The sequence below is a fragment of the Chelonoidis abingdonii genome, chromosome 7 (assembly GCF_003597395.2).
Source record: "Chelonoidis abingdonii isolate Lonesome George chromosome 7, CheloAbing_2.0, whole genome shotgun sequence".
Taxonomy (NCBI): domain Eukaryota; kingdom Metazoa; phylum Chordata; order Testudines; family Testudinidae; genus Chelonoidis; species Chelonoidis abingdonii.
The window spans coordinates 68,207,745-68,233,988 of record NC_133775.1 but is presented as its reverse complement, the minus strand read 5'-3'; the positions used below and the strand labels follow the sequence as shown (position 1 = coordinate 68,233,988).

General features: G+C 50.4%; 1 protein-coding gene across 1 annotated transcript in view; it reads right to left on the bottom strand.

Moving 5' to 3' along the window:
* TMEM121 (transmembrane protein 121) overlaps positions 1–22,326 on the bottom strand; it is a 171,906-nt gene extending 149,580 nt beyond the window's left edge. Inside the window, exon 1 of the mRNA XM_075067995.1 lies at positions 22,148–22,326. The gene's annotated coding sequence lies outside the window, so the exon portion shown is untranslated. The remainder of the gene's footprint in view (positions 1–22,147) is intronic.
* Between the last annotated feature and the right edge of the window lie 3,918 nt (positions 22,327–26,244).

Genomic DNA, 26,244 nt, shown 5'->3' with positions numbered 1-26,244 from the left:
TAGCCTCTGTTTGTCAGAGGGTGGAGATGGATGGCAGGAGAGAGATCACTTGATCATTACCTGTTAGGTTCACTTCCTCTGGGGCACCTGGCATTGGCCACTGTCGTTAGACAGGATACTGGGATACATGGACCTTTGGTATGATCCAGTACAGCCGTTCATATGTTCTTATGCGGAGGAGGTGATTATGATACTGGACTGGGACCCAAGACATCTAACTCTGCCACAGTGTAACCTTGCACAAGCCAGATTATGTCCCAACCTTCTGAAGACATAAAGGGGCATTAGTCGGGGTAAAAGATCTACCGCTTCCCAGACTGCTGCCACAGGTGATGGTGGGGGCCATATGTTTCATCCCTTCTTTTCCCCATGGGCAGAAGGTGAGTGTAGAGCCCTACCAACCCTCCGGTCATCACAGTGGTCAGGGCCAAGAGCAGAGTTCTGCCACCCTGGAGCAACCAGTGAGGAATGGCAACTCTCAGAGAGGATTTGGAAGAGGTATCCATGCATGTGTAATACTTGTACTATGATGCTTTAGACAGTTTCATCAAGGTACTTGTAGTAGGAAGAGAGCTTGAGACATGAGGCCTGGGCTAAAGTAGTAGTCAAAGCTTTACTAATATAAAGCAAAGACAAGCTGTGATCAAGAGGCAGGACCTGCTCACAAAATCTGGCAAGAACAGGGCTGATATTGCAGAAATACACATTCTTAAGAAGTGCTAGTCACAGAGCACTTACGCAAACACATCCTCATATTAAGTAGTACCAGAAAATCCCAATATCAAAATACATTCCCCAAGGATAACATGAACACATTGACCCCTCCTAAAAGATACGGTCAGGATAACAGTATGTAAAAGAGACATTTTGATTGAACCAACATGTACAAGGTGATAACTAGCCACATCAGGGGACAGTAACTAACTATGTCATAGGGACAGTACATAACTTATTTGTATTAGAGTATAAAAATGTATCTCAGAGGGCAGGGCCGGCTCCAGGCCCCAGCGCGCCAAACGAGTGCTTGGAGCGGCATGTCGAGGGGGGTGCTCTGCCGGTTGCCGGTCGGGCGGAAGGTGGCTCCGGTGGACCTCCCGCAGGCATCCCTGCGGAGGGTCCACTGGTCCTGTGGCTCCGGTGGAGCATCTGCAGGCACACTTGCGGGAGGTCCACCGGAGCCGCGGGACCAGCGAGCGGCAGAGCACCCCCCGCGGCGTGCCGCTGTGCTTGGGGCAGCGAAATGGCTAGAGCTGGCCCTGTCAGAGGGAGTGTCTTTGTCTAGCCTACGGAGGAATGAAAAGTCCCGCCATTCACTAAGCTAGTCCATTGTTATGGGCATATATGTATTAGTGATTCAATAGAGTCTGTGGAATACTAGTACTATGCTTTGTTGACAATAAACCTGGCTGGGTTCCTTCGTACCTTAACAGATCTTGTGGATATTGGGCAGTTCGCTCGAGGTTTGCCATGCCAGCTGTCTGCACAGGGCTGGAGCAGCTCGCAGAGCAGGGCCGGCTTTAGGCCGATTCCATCGATTCCAGGGAATCGGGCCCCGTGCCTAAGAGGGCCCCGCGTCTTAGGCACCTTTTTAATTTTTTTTTTTACACTTACCCGGTCCCTGGCTGTGGTGTGCTCCAAGGTCTTCCTTTGAGCGAAGCGCCCGAGGGAGAGCGGAGAGCCCTCGCTCTCCAGCTAGAGCTCCAGCCTGGGCGCGGGGCTTGCCATGCTCAGCCAGGGCTCCAGCCGGGAGAGTGGGGTGGCGGGGCTTGCCGCGCTCGGCGGGCTCCAGCCGGGAGAGTGGGCGGCGGGGCTTTGCCGCTCTTCTGGCGGGAGAGCGGGGTCGCAGGGCTCTCCCGTCTAGCGCTCTGGCCCAGCACGGCAAGCCCGCGACCCTGGCTGGAGTTCTGGGCCTTTAATAGCCCTCAGAGCTGGGGCAGTGAGGGGCTCTGGGGCCTATTTAAAGGGCCCGGGCTCCAGCTGCCTCTGTCACCCCAGTCCTTTAATAGTCCCGGAGCCCCACCTCCCTATGCATCCCACAGGCTCCGCGGCTATTTTAAAAGTCCGGGAGGGTAGAAGGGGGTTTGGGGTCTACTTAAGGACTTGGGTTCCAGCTGCCTCTGCTGCACCCCCTGCCCTGCCCACACCAGTCGCCCCGCCCCGCTCAGCAGCTCTGCACCCGTGCCCACGCCAGCCCCTGCAAACCCCTTTCCTGTTCTAGCCAACTCCATGCCACATAGCCCTGCAGCCTGCCAAAGCCAGCCAGACCCTAACCACACTGCTGCCCGCACCAGCCCTGCACCCCTGCCCACCCCGCACCCCTCCCTGTTCTCAGTCAACCCTACTGCACCCCACTGCCTGAAGCCAGCCAGTCCCCTACTCCTCTGTCTCCAGCCCTACAAACCCCTGCTGCACCCCCCTGTGGCCCCTGAAGCCAGCCCGCCCAGCCCTATCTCCAACCAGCCCCACACCCTTGCCCTGGCTGCAGCCAGACCCTACCTCCAGTCAGCCCTGCCCTCCTCCAGCCGCCCCATGTCCACTGCTGCCTTGCAGTTTCCAGGGCAGTAACCTTGCACACCTGCTTCAATGAGGGGGGCAGGAGCAGCTGGGACAACACATGTGCAATCCCCAGAGAGTGCAGGGACCCACACTTGTGAAACGGCAGTCATTAATAGCCAATTCACAGCATATATGATGCAATGTAATATAAATATATAATTTTTATATTCATATAGTTATGCGAAGTAAATATACATGAAGAAATGAAAGGCTTTTTTCACTACTTTTTTTTCAGTCATCCCTGCCAGGGCCCCACGAAAATGTTCGAATTGGGCCCCGCACTTCCTAAAGCAGGCCCTGTCGCAGAGGAACATACACACACCAGCAAACATCTTAACTGCAGCCTGCAGCCTGCAGCCAACTAACACGGTACTCTAGCACTAAGTGGTTGTTTAAAAGGTGTTCATTTCCTCTGATTCAAACACTGAATATTTCCCAGTGTAGGCAAGACCCAGAGCACACCGGGTGAGTAATAGAAGCGCCGCAGTGGGTGGCAACTTTTTTTTGATCGCTCCCGGGCGAGTAAAAAGGTGTCAGAAATTGACAAGGTGCTACTTGTGCTCAGTGGGAAGCGGCCGCTGCCTCGCTCCCCCCCGCTAATGCTAATACTGATCTTGAATGCCCACAATTCAAAAAGGAGCTTGATATATTGGAGAGTTCAGAGAAGATCCATGAAAATGATTAAAGATTTATAAAACCTGCTTGATAATGATAGACTAAAGCAGCTCAATCTATTTATAAATGTATTAACAAAGAGAAGGGTAAAGGATAACTTGATCACTGTCTGTAAGTATCAACATTGGGAACAAATATATAACAAATATATACAAACATATAATATGATCTAATGGCTGGAAGTTGAAGCTACACTATATCAAACTAGAAATAATCTGTACATTTTTTAACAGTAAAAGCAGCAAAGAGTCCTGTGGCACCTTATAGAATAACAGATGTTTTGGAGCATGAGCTTCCATGGGTGAATACCCTCTTCGTCGGATGCATGTAATGGAAATTTCCAGGGGCAGGTATATATATGCAATATATGTATATATTTTTTTTAACAGTGAGAATAATTAACCATTGGAACACTTTATCAAGGGTTGTGGTGGATTCTCTACCACTGACCATTTTTAAATTAAGATTGGATGTTTAGGAATCTGCTCTAGGAATTATTGTGAAACAGTTCTCTGGCCTGTGTTATACAGAAGGTCAGTTTAGATTATCACAATGTTCCCTTCTGCTCTTGGAATCTATGAACCAAACTCAGATCTGCTGAACGAATCATACTGAATTGCAGTCTGCAGCCTAAGGCCCAAGTCTAGAAGAGGAAAGCTGCAGGGCTCTGCCCTGAGAAAGGTGATGACTAGAAGCTTGAGGCCAAATTGGGGTGCACTCAAGGAGGCCATAAAGGTGTCAGAGGTGCATTTCCCAAAAGAACTCTAACAGTTCTCATTTGGTGACTCCTTAAAGACCATTGTGAAAGGAACTGGTAGAACTATCTCACTCTCATTCCCACTGGAACATCACCAGAGCTGAGCTGTGGGAAATGCTGACATTTCAAAGGAATTCACAAATTGGTACAAAAAGTTGAATTACTGACATTTTTGGTGGAACAAAAAATTCCAAAAATAGGATAGTTTGGAATTGTCTAAATGGAGTATTGCCAAAAAGCACAAATCAGACACCCCCCCCCCCACTAACGATCCTTTTAAAAATAGATTATATTTTATTTTTGTCTGTTTTAATTTTTAAATTCCCCCTGCTGTACCCACTCCCCATGTGTGTTTGGGTGACAATTAGCGCCTGCCTGAGCTGCCACAGTCCATCATGGGAGTTGTGGTTCTCCCCTATGGGTGGGCCCTTGGGCTGGCATATATCTCCCTTCTATCCCATTGAAGCACCCAAACCACAACTCCTATGAGGCACAGGTAGATGCAGCTTATGTTGAAGTGACTGTAAATGAAATTGTTATATCCTTGGGGGCAACAGTTTTAGGAAGAAATCACTGGAGACACAGAGAGCTGAAAACCTTGAAGCTGCCATTTATTGCCGCACTAGAACTAACCAACAGCCAGCCAAAACTGGCTGGGCTATCCCCTAATAATCTAACTCAGTTGCCATTGCAACACAAGATTTTATTACCACGACACCCAAATACACAACAGAAATGTTTTGACTCAGTTCAACAAACAGAAACACTTCAATTCGGGCTAGAATATTTCATTTCCACTGTCCCGAGGGAAAATTTAAAAATTCCAGCAAACTTGAAAATCTTGATTCTGCAGAGCCTGCATTTTCCCATAAGCAATTGTTTTGACAGAAAATTCCCACTCAGCTCTCCCCACACCCTCTGCACATGTCCCTCCCCACAGAACGGTGCGTGACATGCACAGACACCGTGGGTTGTTTCTGTGATGGTGAAGGTTACCCCACCTACACATTAAGAGGTCAGGATTCTTTGTCTGAAAGTGTGCGTGGCACTAGTAAGCAGGGCGTGAAGATGCCGTGGACCTTGCATGGCAGCCCTCTACTAGAGCTTCCAGCAGGAGCAACATGTTTCCCTGGAAGGCCATGCAGAGCACAGTCCTTGGGGATGGAAGGATTTAGGGAGAGGGAATCTGCTTCTTGCCTCTCACTTATGCCCCTGCACCATCATTTAAAGCCTGTTCATAACTGCAAACACAAGTTACAACACAGCTGTCTTTATTGCCATGTGCTGTGTAGGCAGGGCCCTAACAGTGTTCTGTAACCAAGCAAGGCTTAATTATAACCAAGGCTTGGTGAAAGCACACATTTAGTATCTAAACTGCCAGTGGTAGCCAAAATGTAAGTGGGCCCTCATCTCAGCAGTAGCTGTCGTGTGTTTGCAGCCTAGATATTATTATATTAATGACAAGGAATCTCCCGATCCTCCCAATTCCTTGTAAAGGCAGCTGAGATTTCCAAGGCTGGTTTCAGTAGTTAGATTCCCTGCTAACAGCCCTTTCCTTCATTTATGGCTTTGTCTAGATGGGAACCAAGGAGCTGCTATAAACATTTAATGTAACGTCCCTGCCTGCCTCCTAGTTTCAGCATTTCACATTCCAGTGGAGCACACTCACACAAGCATCCTCCAGCCTACACAAAGTCACACACAAATCCCCCTGCTCTCACTCACAATCACTCCCTCACAGGTACTATTCACAGCCCTTGCTCACTTGACAGTCGCACACAAAGACATACACAGATATAGACTGAAAGACACACATAGTAATACCCACAGGCACATCCTATCAAACATGCTCTTGTACGTCGATCTTCTTCTGCACCCGCATCTCATTCCCTGCTCGTCTGGCAGTCATGCACATTGAGAATCAGTCACACATACACAGACATACTCAGAAACGCACAATGCACCTGTGTTCCCTCATCCACCTCATCAGCCTCATGCTTCAGAAGTTTCAGTCAGCCAATCAGGAAGCAGAAGCAATTCCATGTGATGTAGTTGGTTTACCGCACAGAAGGAATAATGGATAGGGCAGGGGTTCTCAAACTTCATTGCATCGCGACCCCCTTCTGAAACAAAAATTACTTTATGACCCCAAGAAGGGGGACCAAACTCTGAGCCTGCCTGAGCCCTGCTGCCTTGGGGTGGGGGGTAAAGCCAAAGCCAAAGCTTGAGCCCCACCATCCTGGACAGAGGGCCAAAGCCAAAGCCCCAGGGCTTCAGTCCCAGGCAGGGGGCCTGTAAACTGAGCCCTGCCACCTAGTGCTGAAGCCCTCAGGCTTTGGTTTTGGCCTCGGGTAGTGGGGCTCAGGCTTCAGCCCTGGTTACCTCAATAAAATGGGTTCATAACCCACTTTGAGGTCCCAAGCCACAGTTTGAGAACTGCTGGAATAGTGAATGGTCTAAGTGAACAGTTCACACAATATCCACTAGCAGAAAATTGTTCAAATAAATTAATACATTAGAAGACAATGAGCGCTGCTGAATACATTGGGTGGGAACCAGGATCAGTTCAGGAAGGGTTCACTAGCTGTAGAAGGGGTAACATTTGTAACAAACATTTTTAATTTGACCAGCACTGCTCCTGACTGTGCTCACTAGCACTGGAGAGCCCCAAAACTGCAGCACACTGGCCCTGCGGCAACTCCTAACTCCAGTCCACTGGCCCTGCAGCTCCTAGCTGGATAGGTTTTTTAGGTCCAGGCCCTTTCTTCCGAGAACCAACAGAACTAGGTGGAAGGAGAAGAAACCTGCCTTTCCTGCAAAACTGGCTACTGAGACGAAGTACAATATTTAATGCTTTTTTGCAAAGTAATTATTGATTAAAACAGGCAAAATTAACATAATGGGATCAAGTCCTGTCTGGGTCTCATAAACGTGTTTAGTAACCCTGAAATACTGGATTTAATGTGCTGACAGCTCCAGTGATTCCACTCCAGCTGCACATTACCTGGGGTAAGCCTCCATGTCTGGGTGTGCTGAAAAGAATGTGAATGAAATCCTGGCCCTCTGGAAGTCAAGCTTAGGGACAGAACCAGGGGGGTTAATTACAGTAGTACCCGGAGCTGCCTCGTGCTGCAGTGATATGTGGAGAGATCTGGGTCCACCCCTCTGGCCAGCAGGACAGCCAGGCTGGAGAGGGAGGAGCTAGAGAGGTTCCTGGGGGAGACTCAGACAAACACCCCCCAACATAAAAACAACATTGATCATGCCAGCCTCACACTCAGCTTCTTAGCACCAGAGTGAGAGGGGCTGGCTGCTGATTAGCTGGCTGCTGATTAGCTGCCCTGCATCATGGAGCTTTATGAGTGATCCCATAAGGCAAGGCACTAGAGCAGGCCGAACAATGCTATGGGCCACATACAGTCAACTAAACCATCCAATTCACAGCCTTTGGCTGAGCAGTGTCCCTTCTATAGTTAAGTCCCTATGGTTTGCTGACACAGAGGGTCAGTTCTTGAAGAGCTTACTCCTCTGGCTGTTCTCAATGGGAGTTTGGCCTGAGAAAGGGACAAGTATGTTAAATTTTGGCCTAATCAGCATATTTCAGGGCCACGTACACAAGTAATGGTGGTAAGCAAGTACTACGTGTGACACTTGCTGTGCATTCATCCAATCCAGGTACAGAACAATGCCATGTGACTTATCTGGCCAATCATCACGGAGCAACACATCTCAGGTTTAGAATACCCATGATAAATTCACAGAGTAAAAGATTCTGAACAATATTCACTGAATGATTTCAAATGATGAATACATTCAAAAAATGGTGATGTGTTTATGGTTATTCTGCCACCGGAAAAGAGGCTAATTTCATCAGAAAAATTTAGCCATTGTGAATCATCCTCCAGTTCTGCTGTGTATACATAGTCTAAATAGCACTTTGGATCCTTCAAGATGAAAGGTACTATTACGGAGCTGTGGTGACTTGCTTCCCATTATAGGGCTGATTTTGACACTCCCCCATCTCCCTGTCTAACTTTCTCTACAAAGCTCCTTTCTACTGTTTCGTCTTTCATCTGCGGTCTCTAGCTGGAGAAGGGTTTTTTTTTTATTTCTTTTTAGAATGCTTGAGATTAATCAGACAAGGCAGTCTGGGGATCTGAGACTCTCACTGAGGTGTTGCTCGCAAAGAAGTCTGCATTTTTTATTTAGTTAGTTTTGTAAACTCCTACCTCAAAATGGCTTGGATTGAAACAATTCCCTTTATTGTATACATTAGTCCTTGATGAGAACTGCTCCATGTTTTTATTAAGGTCAGGTGGTAATTTTCAGCCATTTGATGTGCCAATATGAATTTCCGAGAGCTCTCTGCAAGGCAGCTTCCCATTAATCCTGTGGAGTTTATCACCTCCTCGGTGTTGCCTGCAGTGTTTGTAAACTCTGTTGGCTTAGCAGCTGTGGCTCAGGCAGCATACGAGTCCTCCTCTGTGTCTCTGCAGGAAATGATGTGCTCAACCTGCAGACTGCTGCAGCTTGCCAGCCCTTGACAGCAGTTGCTCGATTGCACAAAAAATTAGAAGCTCTGCAGAAGAACGAGGTGCCTGAAGGACACTGAAATCCCCAGTGGGGGCTCCCTGCAAGTTACAGTCTCAGCGGGATGACTGAAAGGATCTAATGCAAGGTAAGAGAACCCAGAGGAAGCAGCTGCTGCTTAAAGCAGGAAACTTGCCCTAGCCACTGGCCAGGAAGAGTTCCCCATAGAGTGACCAGACAGCAAGCGTGAAAAATCAGGACAGGGAGTTGTGGGTAATAGGAGCCTATATAAGAAAAAGACCCCAGAATGGGGACTGCCCCTATAAAATTGGAACATCTGGTCACCCTAGCTCCCCAAAGCACCCTTAGGCAAACGGGAAGCCTGGTTCTCACTGTAGGCCTCTTCAATAACTCTGTGCTCTTCCTCCTGGACCTTCCCCTCTCCATAAGAACTTAGAAGGTGACACCTTGGCCCATACCAGTTATGAATTCTAGACAACCCTTTCACTCTCATTGCAGAGTCATGGACACTGGGCCCTCTCTAATCCAGTCATTGGCACACTCCCCCACCCCACCTGGCAACTCTGCCCACTCCAGTCACAGTCACTGAGGGCTAATGGGGGCCAATCACATACTCTTGAAATCTATGGAGCAGAGAAAGGATAGCTGCAGGTCACCGACCTGCCCATCTGAGAGTCAATTAAGGGAGAAATCTATTTATCTCCAATTGGAGAGAGTCCAGTGGAGGGCAATGAAAATGTTTAGGGGGCTGGGGCACATGAGTTATGAGAAAAGGCTGAGGGAACTCGGCTTATTTAGTCTGCAGAAGAGAAGAGAGAGAGAGGATTTTATAGTAGTCTTCAACTACCTGAAAGGGGGGTTCCAAAGAGGATGGAGCCTAGGCTGTTCTCAGTGATAGCAGATGACAGAACAAGAAGCAATGGTCTCAAGTTGCAGTGGGGGAGGTCTAGGTTGGATCTTAGGAAACACTATTTCACTAGGAGGGTGGTGAAGCACTGGAATGGGTTACCTAGGGAGATGGTGGAATCTCCATCCTTAGAGGTTTTTTAAGGCCTGGCTTGACAAAGCCCTGGCTGGGATGATTTAGTTGGGGATTGGTCCTGCTTGGAGCAGGGGGTTGGACTAGATGACCTCCTGAGGTCTCTTCCAACCCTAATCTCTATGATTCTATTATTCTAAGGCGAACACAAAATATTGAACAGTGGTTCAGTCAGTGAGCACCCTCCGTCCTGTACTCTGAACAAGGCAGGGTCCTGTGGAAAAAATAGTATTTGATCATGTAATTAAATATGGTATCCTAACGCTTAGACACATGGGAGAGGGAGGCAAATTAAGGAAGCACAGGCAACCTTAATTCTGGTATCTCCTAACTTTTGCAGGCTTGACTTTGCAACTTTAATGTTTTTTAAGAGAGTTTTGTATGTGTAAACGTCTGCTGTTGGAGTTTGCCCCTCTCTGGAGCAGCTGGGAAGCCAGGCCGCTTCACTACATGGGGCAACAACGACAGTTCAGGGCTCAGACCCTCAGGCAGGGGCTGAGCAACCAGTTCAGTAATTTAAGCCCAGGCCCTAGGTCAGGGCGGGGCAACAAGCAATAGTTCAGGGCTCAGACCCTCAGGCAGGGGCTGAGCAAACAGTTCAGTATATTAAGCCCAGGCTCCTGGGTCTGAGCGTCGGGGCGAGGGGGAGACTGCCACCTGTAAATCGGGTGGGAGAGGGGACGCAGGCCCGCCTGCTCCTCTGCGTCCCAGCCCAGGGCCCTAACAGCGGCAGGCAACCTGCTGCTGTGTCAGTGGGGATCCTGGTTGCAACACACTGACATTGGCTCTGGGTGTGCTGCAGCCAGACTAGGGTCGACTGCCCCCGGGCTACTTCCGACCTCCTCCTCTACTGGTACCTCTGTCTTGGCGGCGTCTTCTGCAGTGTCCCACACCATGGGCTCCTCAGGATACTGAGCGAGGGGTAAACTGGGCAGCTCCTCGGGGTCCCTTTGTACAGGCTGGCCTAGGGGCTCTTCCAGCGCCTGGTCAGTGTCCAGGCTCCGCAGGTACAGCCAGTCCTTGGGTCAGTCGCAGGCGGCAGGAGTCTCCCCAGCAGGAGCTACGGCATCAGCGTCTGGCCTTTCCGGCAGCCAGGCAGCTTCTGAGACCTGGGGCTGGGCTTTTGTACTTCCTTCCCTGTGCCTTGACCTCTGGGGGGCAGGCACAGGCTTCTGCAGCTCCGCCCACTTTGGTGTCCGTAAGGGTTCGTCCCTCTCTGTGGCGGCTGGGAGCCAGGCCGCCTCACTACAGTATGAGAGAGAGGGAGTGAGAGAGAGAGACTAGGTTTTTAAAGCAAATTGAAAAATGAGGAACTCCATCCTGAGTAATCATATTGACACCCAAAGGGTTCATCAGCGGGGTGGAACCTTTAGATCCACTGGACAGATCTCTGCCACTTGAGCTAATAGAGGAACTGATAGCACTAATAATTATTTTTTTAACAAGGGCAAAACAACATATTTCCCCCAATCTTGTTCTTGAAAATGGTTGAACCATTGAGGCTGAAACATTCACACACAAAAAAAGTGAGCCTGAGGTAGACACCTGGCGTGGAAAATTTCAGCCGAAGCAGTTAAAGACTGGCCAGGTTATAAGCAACTGAAAACAGGGTCTTATAATGGGAAATCTCAGGCAATCTTAAGTATAGATGATGCTACTATATGTGGAGCTCCAACAGTATACAACCGTGTTTAATTTAGACAGTTGGTGTGAATGGCTCACAGTATTTAGGATGGAAGTACATGTAAAGCTAGGTGGTGGATGCTGCAGTCTTTAGCAGTAATGGGAGGAGGCCTGGTGAAGGCTTGAGCCCCATATACACAGGATGTTTAGCAGTTCATAGGCTAGTTTGTATAATGGGTCGGTGGGTCACAGTTAGGAAGATGAATGTCTGGGTTCTTCATGGGAAGGGAGGGTTGACTAGATATGGGGCATATTACATAAGGTATTTGTAGTGTATATGGATTTTTTTTTGTCCCTCCCTCCCACAATCTCTCTCCTCAGTGGAACAGGGGCCCAAGGACACTTACACCTGATAGGTTGGGTTGGGTTTGAAATTCAGGGAAAAGAGAAGGCCCAGCCCTACCTCAGACCCACAGAGTGCCTCATTCCTGCCCTGCCCACAGAGCCCTTCACTTGCTTCCCTCCGACTCCCTCAGCAGCCAGCCATAGGCTCAGCTCACTCATTCCTTCTGCACTGCATGAGGCATAGCATATAGGGGGACTGGCAGATGTGCTACATTAACTCACAGCCCCCCACCCCCCTGTGCCCCACTGTGGCTTCCCCAGAGTCACTCCCAGTGTAAGCTGACACACATTAATGGCCTCCACCAGCAGTTGTACCTGTCTACACCAAGGCTGACTGTGGTCCTCTCTTTCTTGCATCGCAGATGCACCCGTCCCTAGCTATTACGAACCGGGCGACACCAGACAGATACAAGTGCCTTATGCTGCACATGAGTGTTCATGGGCAGTGTTGAGGAGGGTGTCAGTGACTTGCTTCTCTCCCGCCCCCACACAAAGATGTTGTATCTGACTGCCCCCAGCCAGCTGCTCCAGCCCCTGAGGGAGGCAAAGCAGCTTTCAATAGCCAAAGGGCTGGATACCAGAGTGTTTGATGTGACTGGAATGTGGAGACAACTCTCCAGCAGTTTACACCCATTCAGGTTTCTGAAGGGACTACTCTTCTCCAGCGGCACTGGAAGAGAAGAACCAGCATGGCACATAAACCAGCCCCACCACATAAATATCACTCCCCAAATCCATGTGCCGGCTCTGTGGCTATCCAGAGCTGGTATCGTGATGGATTCCTCTTCCCTCCACCTCAACCTGATCTGCTGCCCACCTGAATTAACCTGCCTCTGCCATCGGGGAGCAGAGCTCTGTAGCCAGCTCCTCTCATTGCACTGATACCCTTTCCAGGGCTAGCATCAATGAAAGGTCTGGTGTGGGAGGGAACTCTCCAATTGGCACAGGCAGATTTTGGGGGTGCTCAGTGGCAGTTTCCAGTCCCAGCTTGATGGCATCTGTCTCCTCCCACTGTGTGGGCACGTGGAGAGCTGCAATGGCAGCTATGCAAGTTCTGGAAACAGGAAAAAGAAACGACTACAATCTCCCCTTTGCAGAGAGCCCTTCTGACATGGTACTCGGACACGGCGCTCAGTCTATTTTTCACACCAGGAAATGAAACTTTTCTGAGGGGGAGAGGTTGAGAGAGAATCCTGCACAAAAAGCATTTCCCACAGCTTGCCCTATGCTCAATCCCCCAGATCTCCAGCTTCAGCTAACAGCTTCCTCTCTCAAACACCAGGATTCATTTCTCCCCAAAGCCTGCAGTGAACTCAGACTCGGGCACCGTGCCATCAAACAATGCTGCTGGGCAAGGGATTGTTCTACCCTAAAACTCTTGCTTCAGGGCCAGGTAGGAGGAGAAAACTGGCTTCTTGGGAAACACAAATATCTTGGATAATTAGACAAGATGGCAGGGAAAATGAGGAGGAACAGATAAACCCAACTAGACTTGTCTTGGTTCCATAAATCTGAACACTTCTGCTCTTCCGTAGTTTTTTATTGTTTTCTGGAACTGAAAACTACTCACAATAGTTTTGCTACAGGGCAATTAAATTGCCAAATGTGCCTCCCAGCAGCTCTCTGGAGAGATCCATATTTACATACAAGGCATACTATCAAAGCAACAGCAGCTAATTGAGGAGAAGGCACAGCAAGTAAACACAGATGGCTCCCATTCAGCTGGACCTCTCCGTGCCATTGCAATCAAGCGCAAAGCCAGTGCCCCTCATTCCTGGCACCTGTGAAGCAGAAAGACTTAGAACCTTAATATGGGACTGCCTGAGATGTTTGTGTGCCCCTCTGGGGAGAAGGGGCGAGGGCCTGGATTATGGCATCACAGTGTGTGTGGAGAATACAAAAGAACCCTTTGAATTAGAAGGAAAACTGGAGAATTGAAGAGAGAACTGATTGTTCATAAAGGCAGCCCTCAAAAAGTGCTGAGATCAGGGCCGGTGCAAGGAAGTTTCGTGCCCTAGGTGAAACTTCCACCTTGTGCCCCCCCGCTAACCCCGCCCCCCTCCCCGCAGCAGCTAACCAAGCCCCCTACCCGGGGAGCCCGCCACCCCCAATCCGGGGAGCCCTCCCCTACACCAGCTACCCCCCCCTGCAGCTAACCCCGCCTGGGAGACACCACCCCTGTGGCAGCTAACCCCTGCCTGGGGAGACCCCCCCCTGCAGCAGCTAACCCCGCCTGGGGAGCCCGCTCCAGCTCACCTCGGGCGGGGACACCTCTCCACTGAGCATGCCGGCGTCACTCTAATTTTCCTCCCCTCCCAGGCTTGCAGCGCGTTGGAGGAGACTTAGAGTGAGGGCTGTGTGCTCAGCATGAGGAGGCAGAGTGGAGGTGATGTGGGGGGGAGCAGTTCCCCTTGTGCCCCCCCCATTACTGTGGGCGGCCCTCCCGTGCCCCCCGCTCCCGCCCCCACTCTCACTTCACTCTCACCTCCTCGCCTGAGCGGTGCCTTTTAGGTGCCCCCAACCACTGGGCGCCCTAGGTAAGCTGCCTAGTTTGCCTGAAAATGGTTGCACTGGTCCTGGCTGAGATAATGCCCCTACACAAACAGCTTCCTGAAGAGATAAGGCCTAGAGAATCAAGGCTGCCTGGGAAGTGGAAGTGAAGGGCAAAAATGGGGTGCTCAAGGAAGCTCAGGTAAATGACCATGGAGCAGGTGGTTAATGTTCCAGCCTCTTCCTGCTAGGGGTTAAGTTCAAAACCAAGACAAAGGTCCAAAAATAAGCTTTCCTTCGCCCCAGTTCACTGAGGAGTCAGTATTTACATGATTTTACTTTATGGTTGTCTCTCAGCCAGCAGGAACTGCAAGACTAGAATGATCAGATGGATCAGGATGGATTGCATTGGCTGAGCAATTTGTCATGGAGTCCCATTATCCTTCTTCACATACGGGAGGGTCACTGATGTATCGGTTACAGTCCAGAGGCAATGTCTGAGACCCACAGTGTTCTATTGTGTCACAGCCTGGAGACTCACCAGTACAGGAGGTGCAGTACATACACTTTAGGGCTTCATCCTGCTCTCCTTTCCACAGCATAGAGTGGGGAATGATCCCATTGATATGAATGGAGAATCGCACCAGTGTGAGAGTAAAATCAAGCCCAGACTATTTCCCCATCTGCAAATGTTATCTTGCAGAATTTTTTATCATGTAAACAGAGCTGAAGAAGAAGCAACAGTTTTCCTGTCCCAAGTCCTCCTCCTCAGAAGATCCAATCTCACTGAGGAGGCTAGGGCATGACTGTACTGGGACTGCTTAGCCCAGTCTATCTAAGAGTTTCAGCTGGGGATTTCCCAACCACTTTGCTGAGGGAGCTGTACACCTATGTAAACATTGCCTCAACATTAGTGAGTTTTTTCATGGAATTCTCTGGAAAGCAACCCATGCTAGATTTTTGCGTGCTCTATTATGAATTAATTCCTCCATATCCATCTCACTCCATTCAAGTCATTTGCGATTACTAGAAGCCACTGGAAACAAGGAATCAGCGGACTTTGGGTCTATCCCGTACAAATCTTCTCTAGAACCTTGGATATGAGTCACTTCATTTCTGAGACTCTGTTTTTTCTTCCACCCCTTTGTTACGTGCCTGAGTGCTCTGCAAGGACGAGCCCACACACACAGTGAGTTATTTGGCTTTAATGAAGGTAAGTGACACATCCGCAACGGGGAACCTGGCGTTGCTGTCACTTAGGCGGGGAACCCAGCACCGAAGCTCAGCTCGGCCTGGGTCGGAGTCCAAAGGCGGACGGGAGCATACAGCTATATATACACAATACAAAAGCAACTCATACATATGCAAAAAGGGACTTCCCACAGGCTATGTCCGCCTTTGGCCTAAGGCCATACAAAAAACTGGTTTCAACCAGTTAAAGGCAAGTTATAATGGCTGGATGCCGTGTCCTACAATGACAGCCACTTAGCAAGCAGGGGCTTTTCACAAGGCCAACGAGGAAAGCGGAGACAGCACCCTGCCGGAAGACAACGTTGACGCAGTCGTTCCGCAGGTCCCCTACACTTTTCTTATAAAAAATATGTAGGTTACATACTTTTATTCTTAGAATGATGTGCAGTGTGCAACCAAATTGTCAGTGTGAAATGCAGCTGGGTAGATATTCTGCTAGTCGGCCTTTGTTATTTATACAATAGCAGTAATATTATATTATATAATAAATGTACAGCTAAAGAACTCCAATTCAGATCCACGTTCTGTTGGTAGGTGCTGTACACATCCCTACTGAATGGCAGGTCCTGCCTGAGATTTCTGTCAACAGAACGCAGGTAGGAGAAGAAACAGGGCTCAGTAGAAATGAAGTGATCATCCAAGGTTCTAGAGCAGGTACTACGGGAAGACCTAAGTCCACTGATTTCCTGGTTGTCCAGGGCTCAGTCGGATGATCTAATTGGAGTGAGATGGGATATAAGAGAATAACTGGGTCTATAATCAGCAGAAAACTAGGAGGCTGAAAATCCAGAAATAGGTCTCTAATGTTGAGGTGTTTACACTGTGGGTACAGCTCGCAAGCGAAAGCGTGACAAATCACACAGCTTGAATCATTCTTAGACAGCATGGGCTAAGCAGTCCCATACAGTCCTGCCCTGCCGGTTGCTTTTCGTCAGCTCTGTTTATATGATGAACTGGGACAAGGAAACATTTCCAGATGGAAATTAGTCTGGGCTTGATATTTCCTCTCACACTGGTGGATTCCATTCATATCACTGATCACTCCCACTACTAATGGCTGGAAAGGAGAGCAGGATGAAGCCTGAAGTGTATGTACTCGCAAAGCACGCATCCTCTACTGCAGGCAGGGCTGGTGCTACCATTATAGGCACACTAGGTGTTGCCTAGGCCCAAGATTGGGGGCCACAAAAAGTGGCAACCTCAATTTTTTTAAAGCGTCAGCGGCCGCTGGCTGGAGGGAACGGGAGTCTGAGCCGTCGGCAGCAGCCCAGGGGTTTCCCTGGGTCAGCGCGCCCGCTGTCGGAAGCCGCCCAGAGGTTCCCTGGGATCATGCGCCCCAGCATGGCAGCAGCCCAGGGTTCCCAACTGGTGAGCATGCACTGCTGGCCGCTCACCCAGGGTTCCTCGGTCAGCGTGCCCCCCCGGCGCCAGCCACAGGTTACCTGGCAGTGCGCCTCACGGAGCCAGCCCCAGAGATCAGGCTGCTGAAGCGGCGCGTGACCCAGGGGAACACCTGAGCTTCCTGCTGTGGCTCAGTATCGCCTTCCTCCAGTGCAAGAGACGCTCCAATACCATGCGATTCTTCTCAAAAGCAGCAAAGAATCCTGTGGCACCTTATAGACTAACAGACATTTTGGAGCATGAGCTTTCATGGGTGAATACCCACTTCGTCAGATGCAGACATATTCACTCACGAAAGCTCATGCTCCAAAACGTCTGTCAGTCTATAAGGTGCCACAGGATTCTTTGCTGCTTTTACAGAGCCAGACTAACACAGCTACCCCTCTGATATATTTAACTAGGAAAGCAGGAATAGAAAATATTACATCTCCATAGCTACGTGCTAGTACAGCACCCTCCAACATAGCATCTGGGCATCTCCCAGGGCTGCAGGGATTTATTCCCAAAGAACTCCTGGGAGGGAGAAAAGTTCCACGTCTTTGTTACATCCAGGGATCAAAGGCCCAGCTCCTCAAAGGTGTTTAGGATCCTAAATTCCATCAACTTCACACAGCTGGTCTAAAGCAGAGCTGGGAACTGGTCTCAGGTCTCCTGCATCCCAGCTTAGAGCTCCAACACAATCACTGCTGTTGAGTAAGGGATGTCTCTCATGGCTTTTCGAGATGAGGTGAATGGGACAGGGTTTGAGTTCCCATTTCTACTGCGGCTACTGTTTGGCTGGAAGCAGTTTTCTGTAAAACTGGGTTGAGCAGGCAGCTGAACATTTGTTTCCACTGTGACGGCTGCATCCTTGCAATGGGAACAAGAAAGAAACCAATTTTCTATTCAATTCAAACTATCATAAAATGCAACAAAAATCATGGCCAGACCCTAAAATCACAGGATCCATGTTGATTTTAATTTTTGTAGACCCTGATTTTCTCTGGCCCTGGAGGCTCTGGTGGTGGGATTTTTTGGAGGATTTTGCTGTTTCTGTTTCTCTGAGATACTTACATTCTCCCTCATGCACATTACCCCACAGCAGCTCTGCACCTGACAGCCAGAGCAGGGAGAATGTGCATGGTGATATCACAAAGGGAGTGGGCACTCACAAGCCTGTGCTAAAACAGTAGGTGCTGTGGGTGAAAGCTTGTGCTCAGCATTGTGAAGATCAGCCATATCTGAGCTGAGGGCAGACCTTGTGGATGTGACAATTGCACAGATAGATGGAGTCCAGACATATTGAGCAGGGCTGGGGGGTTCTGCCAAAAGAGTGAGAGCTGGTTGTCCATCCTCCATGTTATAGAAGAGGAAAGTAGAAGGACTCTTAACCTTCTTGGTTATGATGGACCCAATATGGATGGACAAAAGAGACCCCTCCCTGTCTCTTTTGATATGGGAAAAGACTAACCAGCTTCTTGACCCCCAGTTTCTGGGGAGTTTATGGGGAGGCAACAAGGGCCCCATAGGATCTGAATTCATTGCGGTAGGTCTAAATATTCCCACATAATTACATGCATCTCAGATGCCAGCCTCATCCCTGCTGGTGAATGGTATCGAAGCCCCACAGAGCTCTCCCTTTGGAAGTCCAGCTTTCCTAGAGGAGTGCTCTGCATGGTGCTATGCAGGCTGGGAGACACTAGCTCAGCCTGACCACTAGCACAAGGGCAAAGGGCCACTCACTGAGCATGCTCTGTCCCAACTCCCCCAGGAGATTCACACAGGACTTGCTCAGTTGCAATGTGCCTGATGATCACAGAACGCTCAGATGAAGTTGAAGGGAGAAGCGTTTCCACAGGTGTCCAGACCATGCCACACTGGGGGCTTGGAAGGCAGGGAACAGGACATTGGAGTTGGTTTGGAACTGAGGAGAGTCAGTGCAGAGCATGACCCACTTGCAAGATTTCGTCCATGTCTCCAGGAAAGAAGATATGTATGATGCAGGGGACTCAGAGCAGTGCATTGCAGAAGCCCAGGCCAGAAGAGACAGAGGTCTCTCAATGACTCCTTGGTCTATCTGAATGGCTTACAAGTAAAAAGATGTGTTTTCCATCTACCAGCCCTGAAAACTTGCCCTTGTGTCTGGGAGTTGAACTGGGTTCTTTCTGACTTTCACATCATCATCAGGAACAAAGAACCTGCAGTTAGTCAACACAGATGCCAGCTCCCTCTGCCATCACTGGGCCAGCCAGCCAGGGCTAATGGGGTAGAATCCAGCTCTCTCTCCTGTCACAGGGCCAGCCAGGCACGACTATTGGGGGTAGATTCCAGCTTCTTCTCCCATCTCTGGGCTGGCTTTGCAAAGTTGTAGGGGATGATGCAGTCATACTGCAGAGGGACACAGAACTTTGAACTCAGCTCTTGGCCACAGAAGAGACCCCCAGTTCCCCCTTAAGGAGCAGCACAGTATGTACAGAAGCTTGTGTCTCCACCCTGACTGCTCCATTTGCTCCTGATGAGCAAGTAACAGTGATTCCAGAGAGGTATGAGCTAGAACCCTAGAATGCTTTTGAAAATCTATGTTCTAGAGCAGGTCTCTAGCCTGCGTTATGCAGGTCAGACTGGATGATCACAGTGGTCCCCTCTGGCCTTGGAATCAATAATATTTTAATTGAACCCCTTTCAGTTCTCGGAAAGTCTGGATCTGGATCCATAGATAAATGCTGCAGTTTGGGCTCATCTTTCTAATGGGCACTGACAGAAATCCTGAATCCACATGCTCCCCTCAGCTGGATTCACATCTCAGCTTCCCAGCTCAATCCATCTCTGTGGATGGTGACACTCTGTCCACATGGCAGGAAAAGTAGACTGCAAGTAGGAATATGTCATTATGCTCCAGTTATGGAAAGGTCCCTGCCTATTCCCAGCAGTTACGATCTTCCCCTTTTCTTGCAGTAGAAAATGCATAGCATCGTCTTCTGGGGCAGTCTCTGCTTTAGACATCGCTGCACAACAACAGCAACAATAATCACCTAGCTCTTACACTTGTCATCAGTAAGCGCCTTCAGCCTGACCAAAGGAAATGCCTTCTGGGAGTAGAGAGTCAGACTATTTTTATTTATTATTTGCATGGCAGTAGCACCTAGCAGCCCCACAGACCAGGTCTCTCCTGGGCTAGGTGCTGTACAAATACAGAACAAGAAGTCTCTGCCGCAAAGAGCTTATCCTGTGAGTGTTAACCTCAGCTTCTGCATCTCTCCTGGGTAGCACTGCATGACACTAGCCTCTGATATCTACTTCCATTGGCCCTAGCTTGGCTTTGGGAATGGCCCTCTCTGTGTTGTGTTGTTGATGCAAATTCATTTGCCATGGAAAAGGGAGCTGTGGGGTTTGCTTAATTACTATAATGGGATTATGATAATTAAGCAAATGGGTTTAGTGTCTGACTCCCCTGCAATGATACCCATATAAACCTGAGAGCACAGGGTGAGCTGCGCCTCTCTCTTGTACCATACAGCTGAGCGGCTGTGTAGGAAACCAACACTTCCATCAGACATTGCCTTTCTTCTTTTCCACCACTACCCAGTGACATCACAAACAAGTGCCAGTGGCATCAGACTCTGTTGCCATGACAAAGACCATGACGCAGTGTTGACTTCCCCTGTATTTTAGCAGCAGGAGCACATGGAGTGTTACTAATCAAGCACTGAGAATTGCACATCAGCGGGGTTCACCCTAGAAGACACCTGTCTGGGAAAGTGAAGATCTGATTCCAAATGGCCTGGCTGAAATACTGCATGTCAATCACACCCAGGAGAATCCTCAAACCAAGCACAAGGGATGAAGCTGGGGTCCAGAGAACACCTGAGAAATCCAGCCATTCCCTTTACCTTCACAGAGCACTGCAGAAACACAAGGACCCTGAATGGGCAGCTTGCTGCACAGTTATGATTAACGAGCTGCCAGAAATATCTCAGCCATGTATGAGTGCAAGGGAAACATTCCCATCCACAATCCTGGGCAGAGCAGCTGGGAATCCTTTGCCTGCTGCCATCACCTATCCACTCAGAAGATGTGGGTACTAAATGTGGGCACTCAGGTTAGAGAGCTGCCTTCTTATCTGCAACATCCCCCTCTCCTCCTCAGGCAATTTACACTTCAGCCCCCAGCCTCCACGCTGAGAGACGGCTCAGTCAGCAGCAATCCTGGATGCAGGAGCCTGTTGCCAGCATGGGCCTATATGGTGGGCTTCCCAGCCAGAGTAATGTTCACTGTCCAAGGCAGGAGACAGAAGGAGACAAGATTTTGCCTTCTCGTTTCCCCGTGATATTTAGCACCTGCCTCAGTCCTCTAACAATCTGCTCCTCTCTGGCAGGAGACAGCTACAGGGGAACATTACATGAGGGCTTAAGTCCCCAAGGCGAAAGGGAGCAAGTGATGGACAGTTCCTTACTGATCCCTCCTCTCCCTTTTAACTGGTATAGCCTCTGGGGCACCTGTGCCAGCATGAAGCGCCATCCTGATACACACAACAAGCCTCACAGAGCCAGAGCCCTTCCAGAGCACAGCTCCACCCCAGGGACCTGGGGGAGAAGGGAAGGAAGGGAAGATCCCCTGTAGTTCTACCCACTGAAGTGGGGGAGGGGGAGAATGGCCTTAACTTTACTGCCTGCTTGCAGGGATGCACCTGTCTGTAACAAGTAGCTGGGGGAAGTAGAGAGGGGCAGTGGTGTCAGATGGGCAGGAGACTGAAGCTTGGGCACTGGCGCATGCACGTTGGTGGGGTTTTATGGCTAGTTGCTTCTTCACTCCTGCAATAATCGTGCCTATGGTTATGATTGATGCCAGCCCTTCCCTGCCCATGGGATGCTGGGGGAGATCCAAGGAGTCCAGCTCTCCTCCCCTCCCCCATGGGAATGGCCTCTCCTAACACAGAGCTTGTGTGGGGGGAGCTATAGCTTCCCCTTCCATGCACAGTTCAGGGAAAGCCTGGCTCCGTCCCGCAGCTGTCCACGAGTCACTCAGGCCGGGCACAGGACGGGTGCAGCCCTCCGACTGGCATGCCTGCCACCAGCGGGGAGCCCCCGCCTTCGCCATCTGAGCGAGCGCCTGGAGCAGAGGGGGCTTCCCTGTGGGAGGTGGCAGCCCCAGCCACACTTCAACTAGTGCTCGCTGTCTGAGCAGCTCCGCGGGAGGCGGCGGGGGGACCCTACTGACACCCCCATTCCCCTTCGGCCGGGTCTGAGGCCCTCCCCCCGCTAGGAAAAGGCTCCGGCCAGCCATGTCTCTGCGCCGGAGCAGGGCTAGGAGCCCGGCTCTGCTCCACGCCAGGGAGTCAGGCAGAGCCGCGCGGGAGGGCGGCCAGCCCGCGGCGCCCCCGAACCAGCGCAGCTCAGCGCAGCGCTTGGCCCCTCTCCTACCTGGGAGCTGTCCAGAGGCTGGAATCCAGCGGCGGCTGCCGGGCTGTGCTCACCTCGCTCCGTGCTGTAAATCCTGGCGGGGCTGGCGCGGTGGGAAGCCCCGAGCTGGCTCCTTTAGGTGTCGGAGCAAACTCCCGGCGCTGTCCCCTGGGCGCAGAGCGCGCGGCGCAATCCCCGCAGCTCAGAGCCCGCCGCTCGCCACTGCCCGGCCGGCACCCGCCGCCTCCCGAGCGCTCCCTCCGCTCCGTTTCGCTCGCCGCCGATTGGCCGCTGGCTCCTGTGCGGGGCTGGCCGGCATCACCCGCGCCTCCAGCCTGCGGCCCCGCCACCGCCCTGCGTCCTGCCAGTCCTGGGCAGGGTGCACACCGGGGAGCGCGGAGCTGCTGCTGCCGAGGCGGGGGCGGGCGGCAGGCGGGGGGTGGGGGACACGGGGAATCTCCGCGGCTGCTCCTCGCACAGACTGGTGAAGCCAGGAGGAGGCAGCTGGGAGCAGAGAAGCCGGTCTGGCCGCCAGCTGGGTTTCGTGCCGGGGAAAACACCCCAGATCGGGGACGCCACGGGCGTGGGCCCCGAGCCCTCTTCGGGTCTGGCCGCAGGGGCAGCACAGAGCGAGTCACCGGCCTGGCCGCTATCTTTCCGTCCGCCTCAAGTTTTGTTCACTCGCAGTCCCTGAAGTGCCCAGTGGCCCCCATCGAGTCCCTCCCGCACAGGGGCCCAGACGGACTCAGCCCGCTCCCTGAGGCACGTCCAGCTCTCAGAACTGATTTTGGCACTTTGCAAACTGGCGGCGGGGTGGGGGCGAGGCGGTCACGCTGACTTTCCAGCCGGGACAAAGCTCAGGGGGACCCAAACCCAGCCCAGGGGAACCCAAGAGATGGGGCCAATTCAGGTTAGGGGCTCGGTGGGCGTGTGTCCCAATCAAACCGAGCTCCAGCTGCTTTCAGCTGTGCCCCTTAGTACCTGCTGCAGGGGGTGGGCCTGTGGAGCGGAGACAAGGGCAGGGCTGTGTCACTGAGGGCTTGGCTACACTGGAGAGTTGCAGCACTGGTGGTGGGTTTACAGTGCTGCAACTTACTCTGTGTCCACACTTGCAAGGCACAGCCAGTGCTGCAACTCCCTGGCTGCAGCTCTGGCTGTACACCTGGTCTGCTTGGGGTGTAACAATTCCAGCAATGGTGATGCAGTGCTGCTCATCAAGTGTGGCCAGCAAAAGCACTGTTATTGGCTTCCAGGGTATTAGGAGGTATCCCAGAATACCTTTTTCAGTCACTCTGCTCATGGTTTCACACTCCACTGCCCTGGGCTCAGGTGACCCACCCTTTAAATGCCCTGGGAATTTTAAAAATCTCCTCCCTGTTTGCTCAGCCAGGTGTGGAGTGTAATCAATCAATCAGTGACCATGCCTCCACAAGCCAAACGAGCCCCAGCATGGAGCACTGGCGAGCTGCTGGACCTCATCAGTGTTTTTGGTGAGGAAGCTGTGCAGTCACAGCTGCATTCCAGCCGTAGAAATTATGATACCTATGGGCAGATATCAAAGTCCATGCTGGAAAGGGGCCATGAACGGGATGCAGTGCAGTGCAGGGTTAAAGTAAAGGAGCTGCGGAGTGCCTATTGCAAAGCCCGTGAAGGAAACTGCTGCTCAGGTGCTGCCCCCACGACCTGCTGTTTTTACAAGGAGCTGGATGCGATACTTGGGAGTGACCCCACTACCAATCCGAGGACCATGATGAACAGTTCAGAGCAGGGAGAGGAGGGGGAGGGGATAGAGGAAACTGAGAGTGAGGGTACTGGGGTGGTGGGAGACACCCTGGAGTCCCAGGAGGCATGCAGCCAGGAGCTCTTCTCAGGCCAGGAGGAAGCTAGCCAGTCGCAGCAGCTGGAACTTGTTGGTGAAGAAGCAGAGGAGCCGGTTCTGGTAAGCAGCTTTTATTTTAAGGATGGAATGTTTTGGGAGAGGAGGGCGGCGGTTATGGCTGCATGCATGCATGCCTAGATGTGGAATAGCCCATTGATGTGGTCTATCACGTTCAGTAACACTGGTCTACAATTTTTGAGAAGTCGTCTGCTTCAGAGATAAAATGTGGTATTTATTAGCATTTTGATGTGCTGAATTCAAAATATGACAATTAAAATAACTGATAGTTACTGTTTTAAGATATTTAAGTTTTTACATTTTATGTCTATGTATATTATATAGATAGTAGAGTTTTAATCATAAATTGTAAACCTAGGTCTTTCTATGTGTTTATGGTTGCTTTACATGATAATATTTCACCTGTCCTGTTTATGTAACACTTCAAAAATCAGCAAAGATTATATAAATAAAATTTATTATGAACAAAAGGCAAAAAACTATTATGTACATAGTTTAGTCCTATTCAGTGTCTATCGCGCGCTTCTTGGCTTGTCTCTTGTATTCGTTAATGGAGATCTCTTGTCACTGTCCAGCAATAGTCAGCAAGCACTGAGGGCTCCATTTGCCCTGATAATGTTTCCCCATTGTTGCAATGTCCTGGTGAAATCGCTCGCCGTGCTCGTCACTCATGCTCCGCAGTCGGTGGAAAAAATCTAGATGAGAGTGCAAAAAATGTATTTGATGACATGTTGCAACCAAGGTTTTGTATGCCTGGGAGTTTTAGGTTTTCCACCAACAACCTGTAGTTGTCTGCCTTGTTGTTTCCGAGAAAATTTATTGCCACTAACTGGAAGGCTTTCCATGCCGTCTTTTCCTTGCCACGCAGTGCATGGTCAAATGCATCATCTCGAAGAAGTTCACGAATCTGAGGACCAACAAAGACACCTTCCTTTATCTTAGCTTCACTTAACCTTGGAAATTTTCCACAGAGGTACTTGAAAGCTGCTTGTGTTTTGTCAATGGCCTTGACAAAGTTCTTCATCAGACCCAGCTTGATGTGTAAGGGTGGTAACAAAATCTTCCTTGATTCAACAAGTGGGTGGATGCTGAACACTTTTCCTCCCAGGCTCCAATGACTGTCAGAGTGGCCAATCTTTCTTGATGTAGTGGGAATCTCTTGCACGACTATCCCATTCGCAGAGAAAACAGCAGTACTTTGTGTATCCAGTCTGCAGACCAAGCAAGAGAGCAACAACCTTCAAATCGCCACAAAGCTGCCACTGATGTTGGTCATAGTTTATGCACCTCAAAAGTTGTTTCATGTTGTCATAGGTTTCCTTCATATGGACTGCATGACCAACTGGAATTGATGGCAAAACATTGCCATTATGCAGCAAAACACCTTAAGACTCGTCTTTTGATGAATCAATGAACAGTCTCCACTCATCTGGATCGTGAACGATGTTGAGGGCTGCCATCACACCATCGATGTTGTTGCAGGCTACAAGATCACCTTCCATGAAGAAGAATGGGACAAGATCCTTTTGACGGTCATGGAACATGGAACCCCTAAAAAAAAAACATCACCTGCCAGGAGATTCCACTGCTGTAGTTGGAGCCCAACAGCTAGACTAGAGCCAATCAACAATTTTAAGCATCATTTTCGTTCTCAGTGACCAAGAATTAGTAAAGTTTTGACTACATTTATTTCAGAAGCATTTTTGGCTGTAGAGCAGTGTAATCGGCCTCTGTAATCTCTTCAAAAGTTTCAAGCCAGAACGTGGGCAATGCGCTTGCGCAAGTTTATAGGGATAGCCACTGTGGTCCTTGTCCCAGTCAGGCTAACGCATTCCGTGCCATTGTGCCGTGAGAGGGGGGGGGACCATTGCTGCACACAGGCAAGCTGCATAGGGGCCAGGGTGGAATCCGCATTGCTGTAGAAACCCTCCCACTTTCCCAGGTAACCCGCAGCAGCGAGATATCTGAACCAGGATAAAATCCTGTGGAAAAGGTAGGGATAGTGTTCAGTGCAGGTCCTCCCCCGCCCCACAGCTTCTGGTTTCCCCCAATGCACAGAAACCCCAGTGCAGCTCTGACCCAAGCAGTTGCCCTTCCAGGCAAGCTGCGCAGCGAGATGGCTTCCAGGAGTAATGTTTGTGGCAAATGTAGGGTTAGTGTTCAGTGCAGCTTCCCCCCAAGCTGCTCTCTTGCCTTCCCCAATGCACAGAAACCCCAGTGC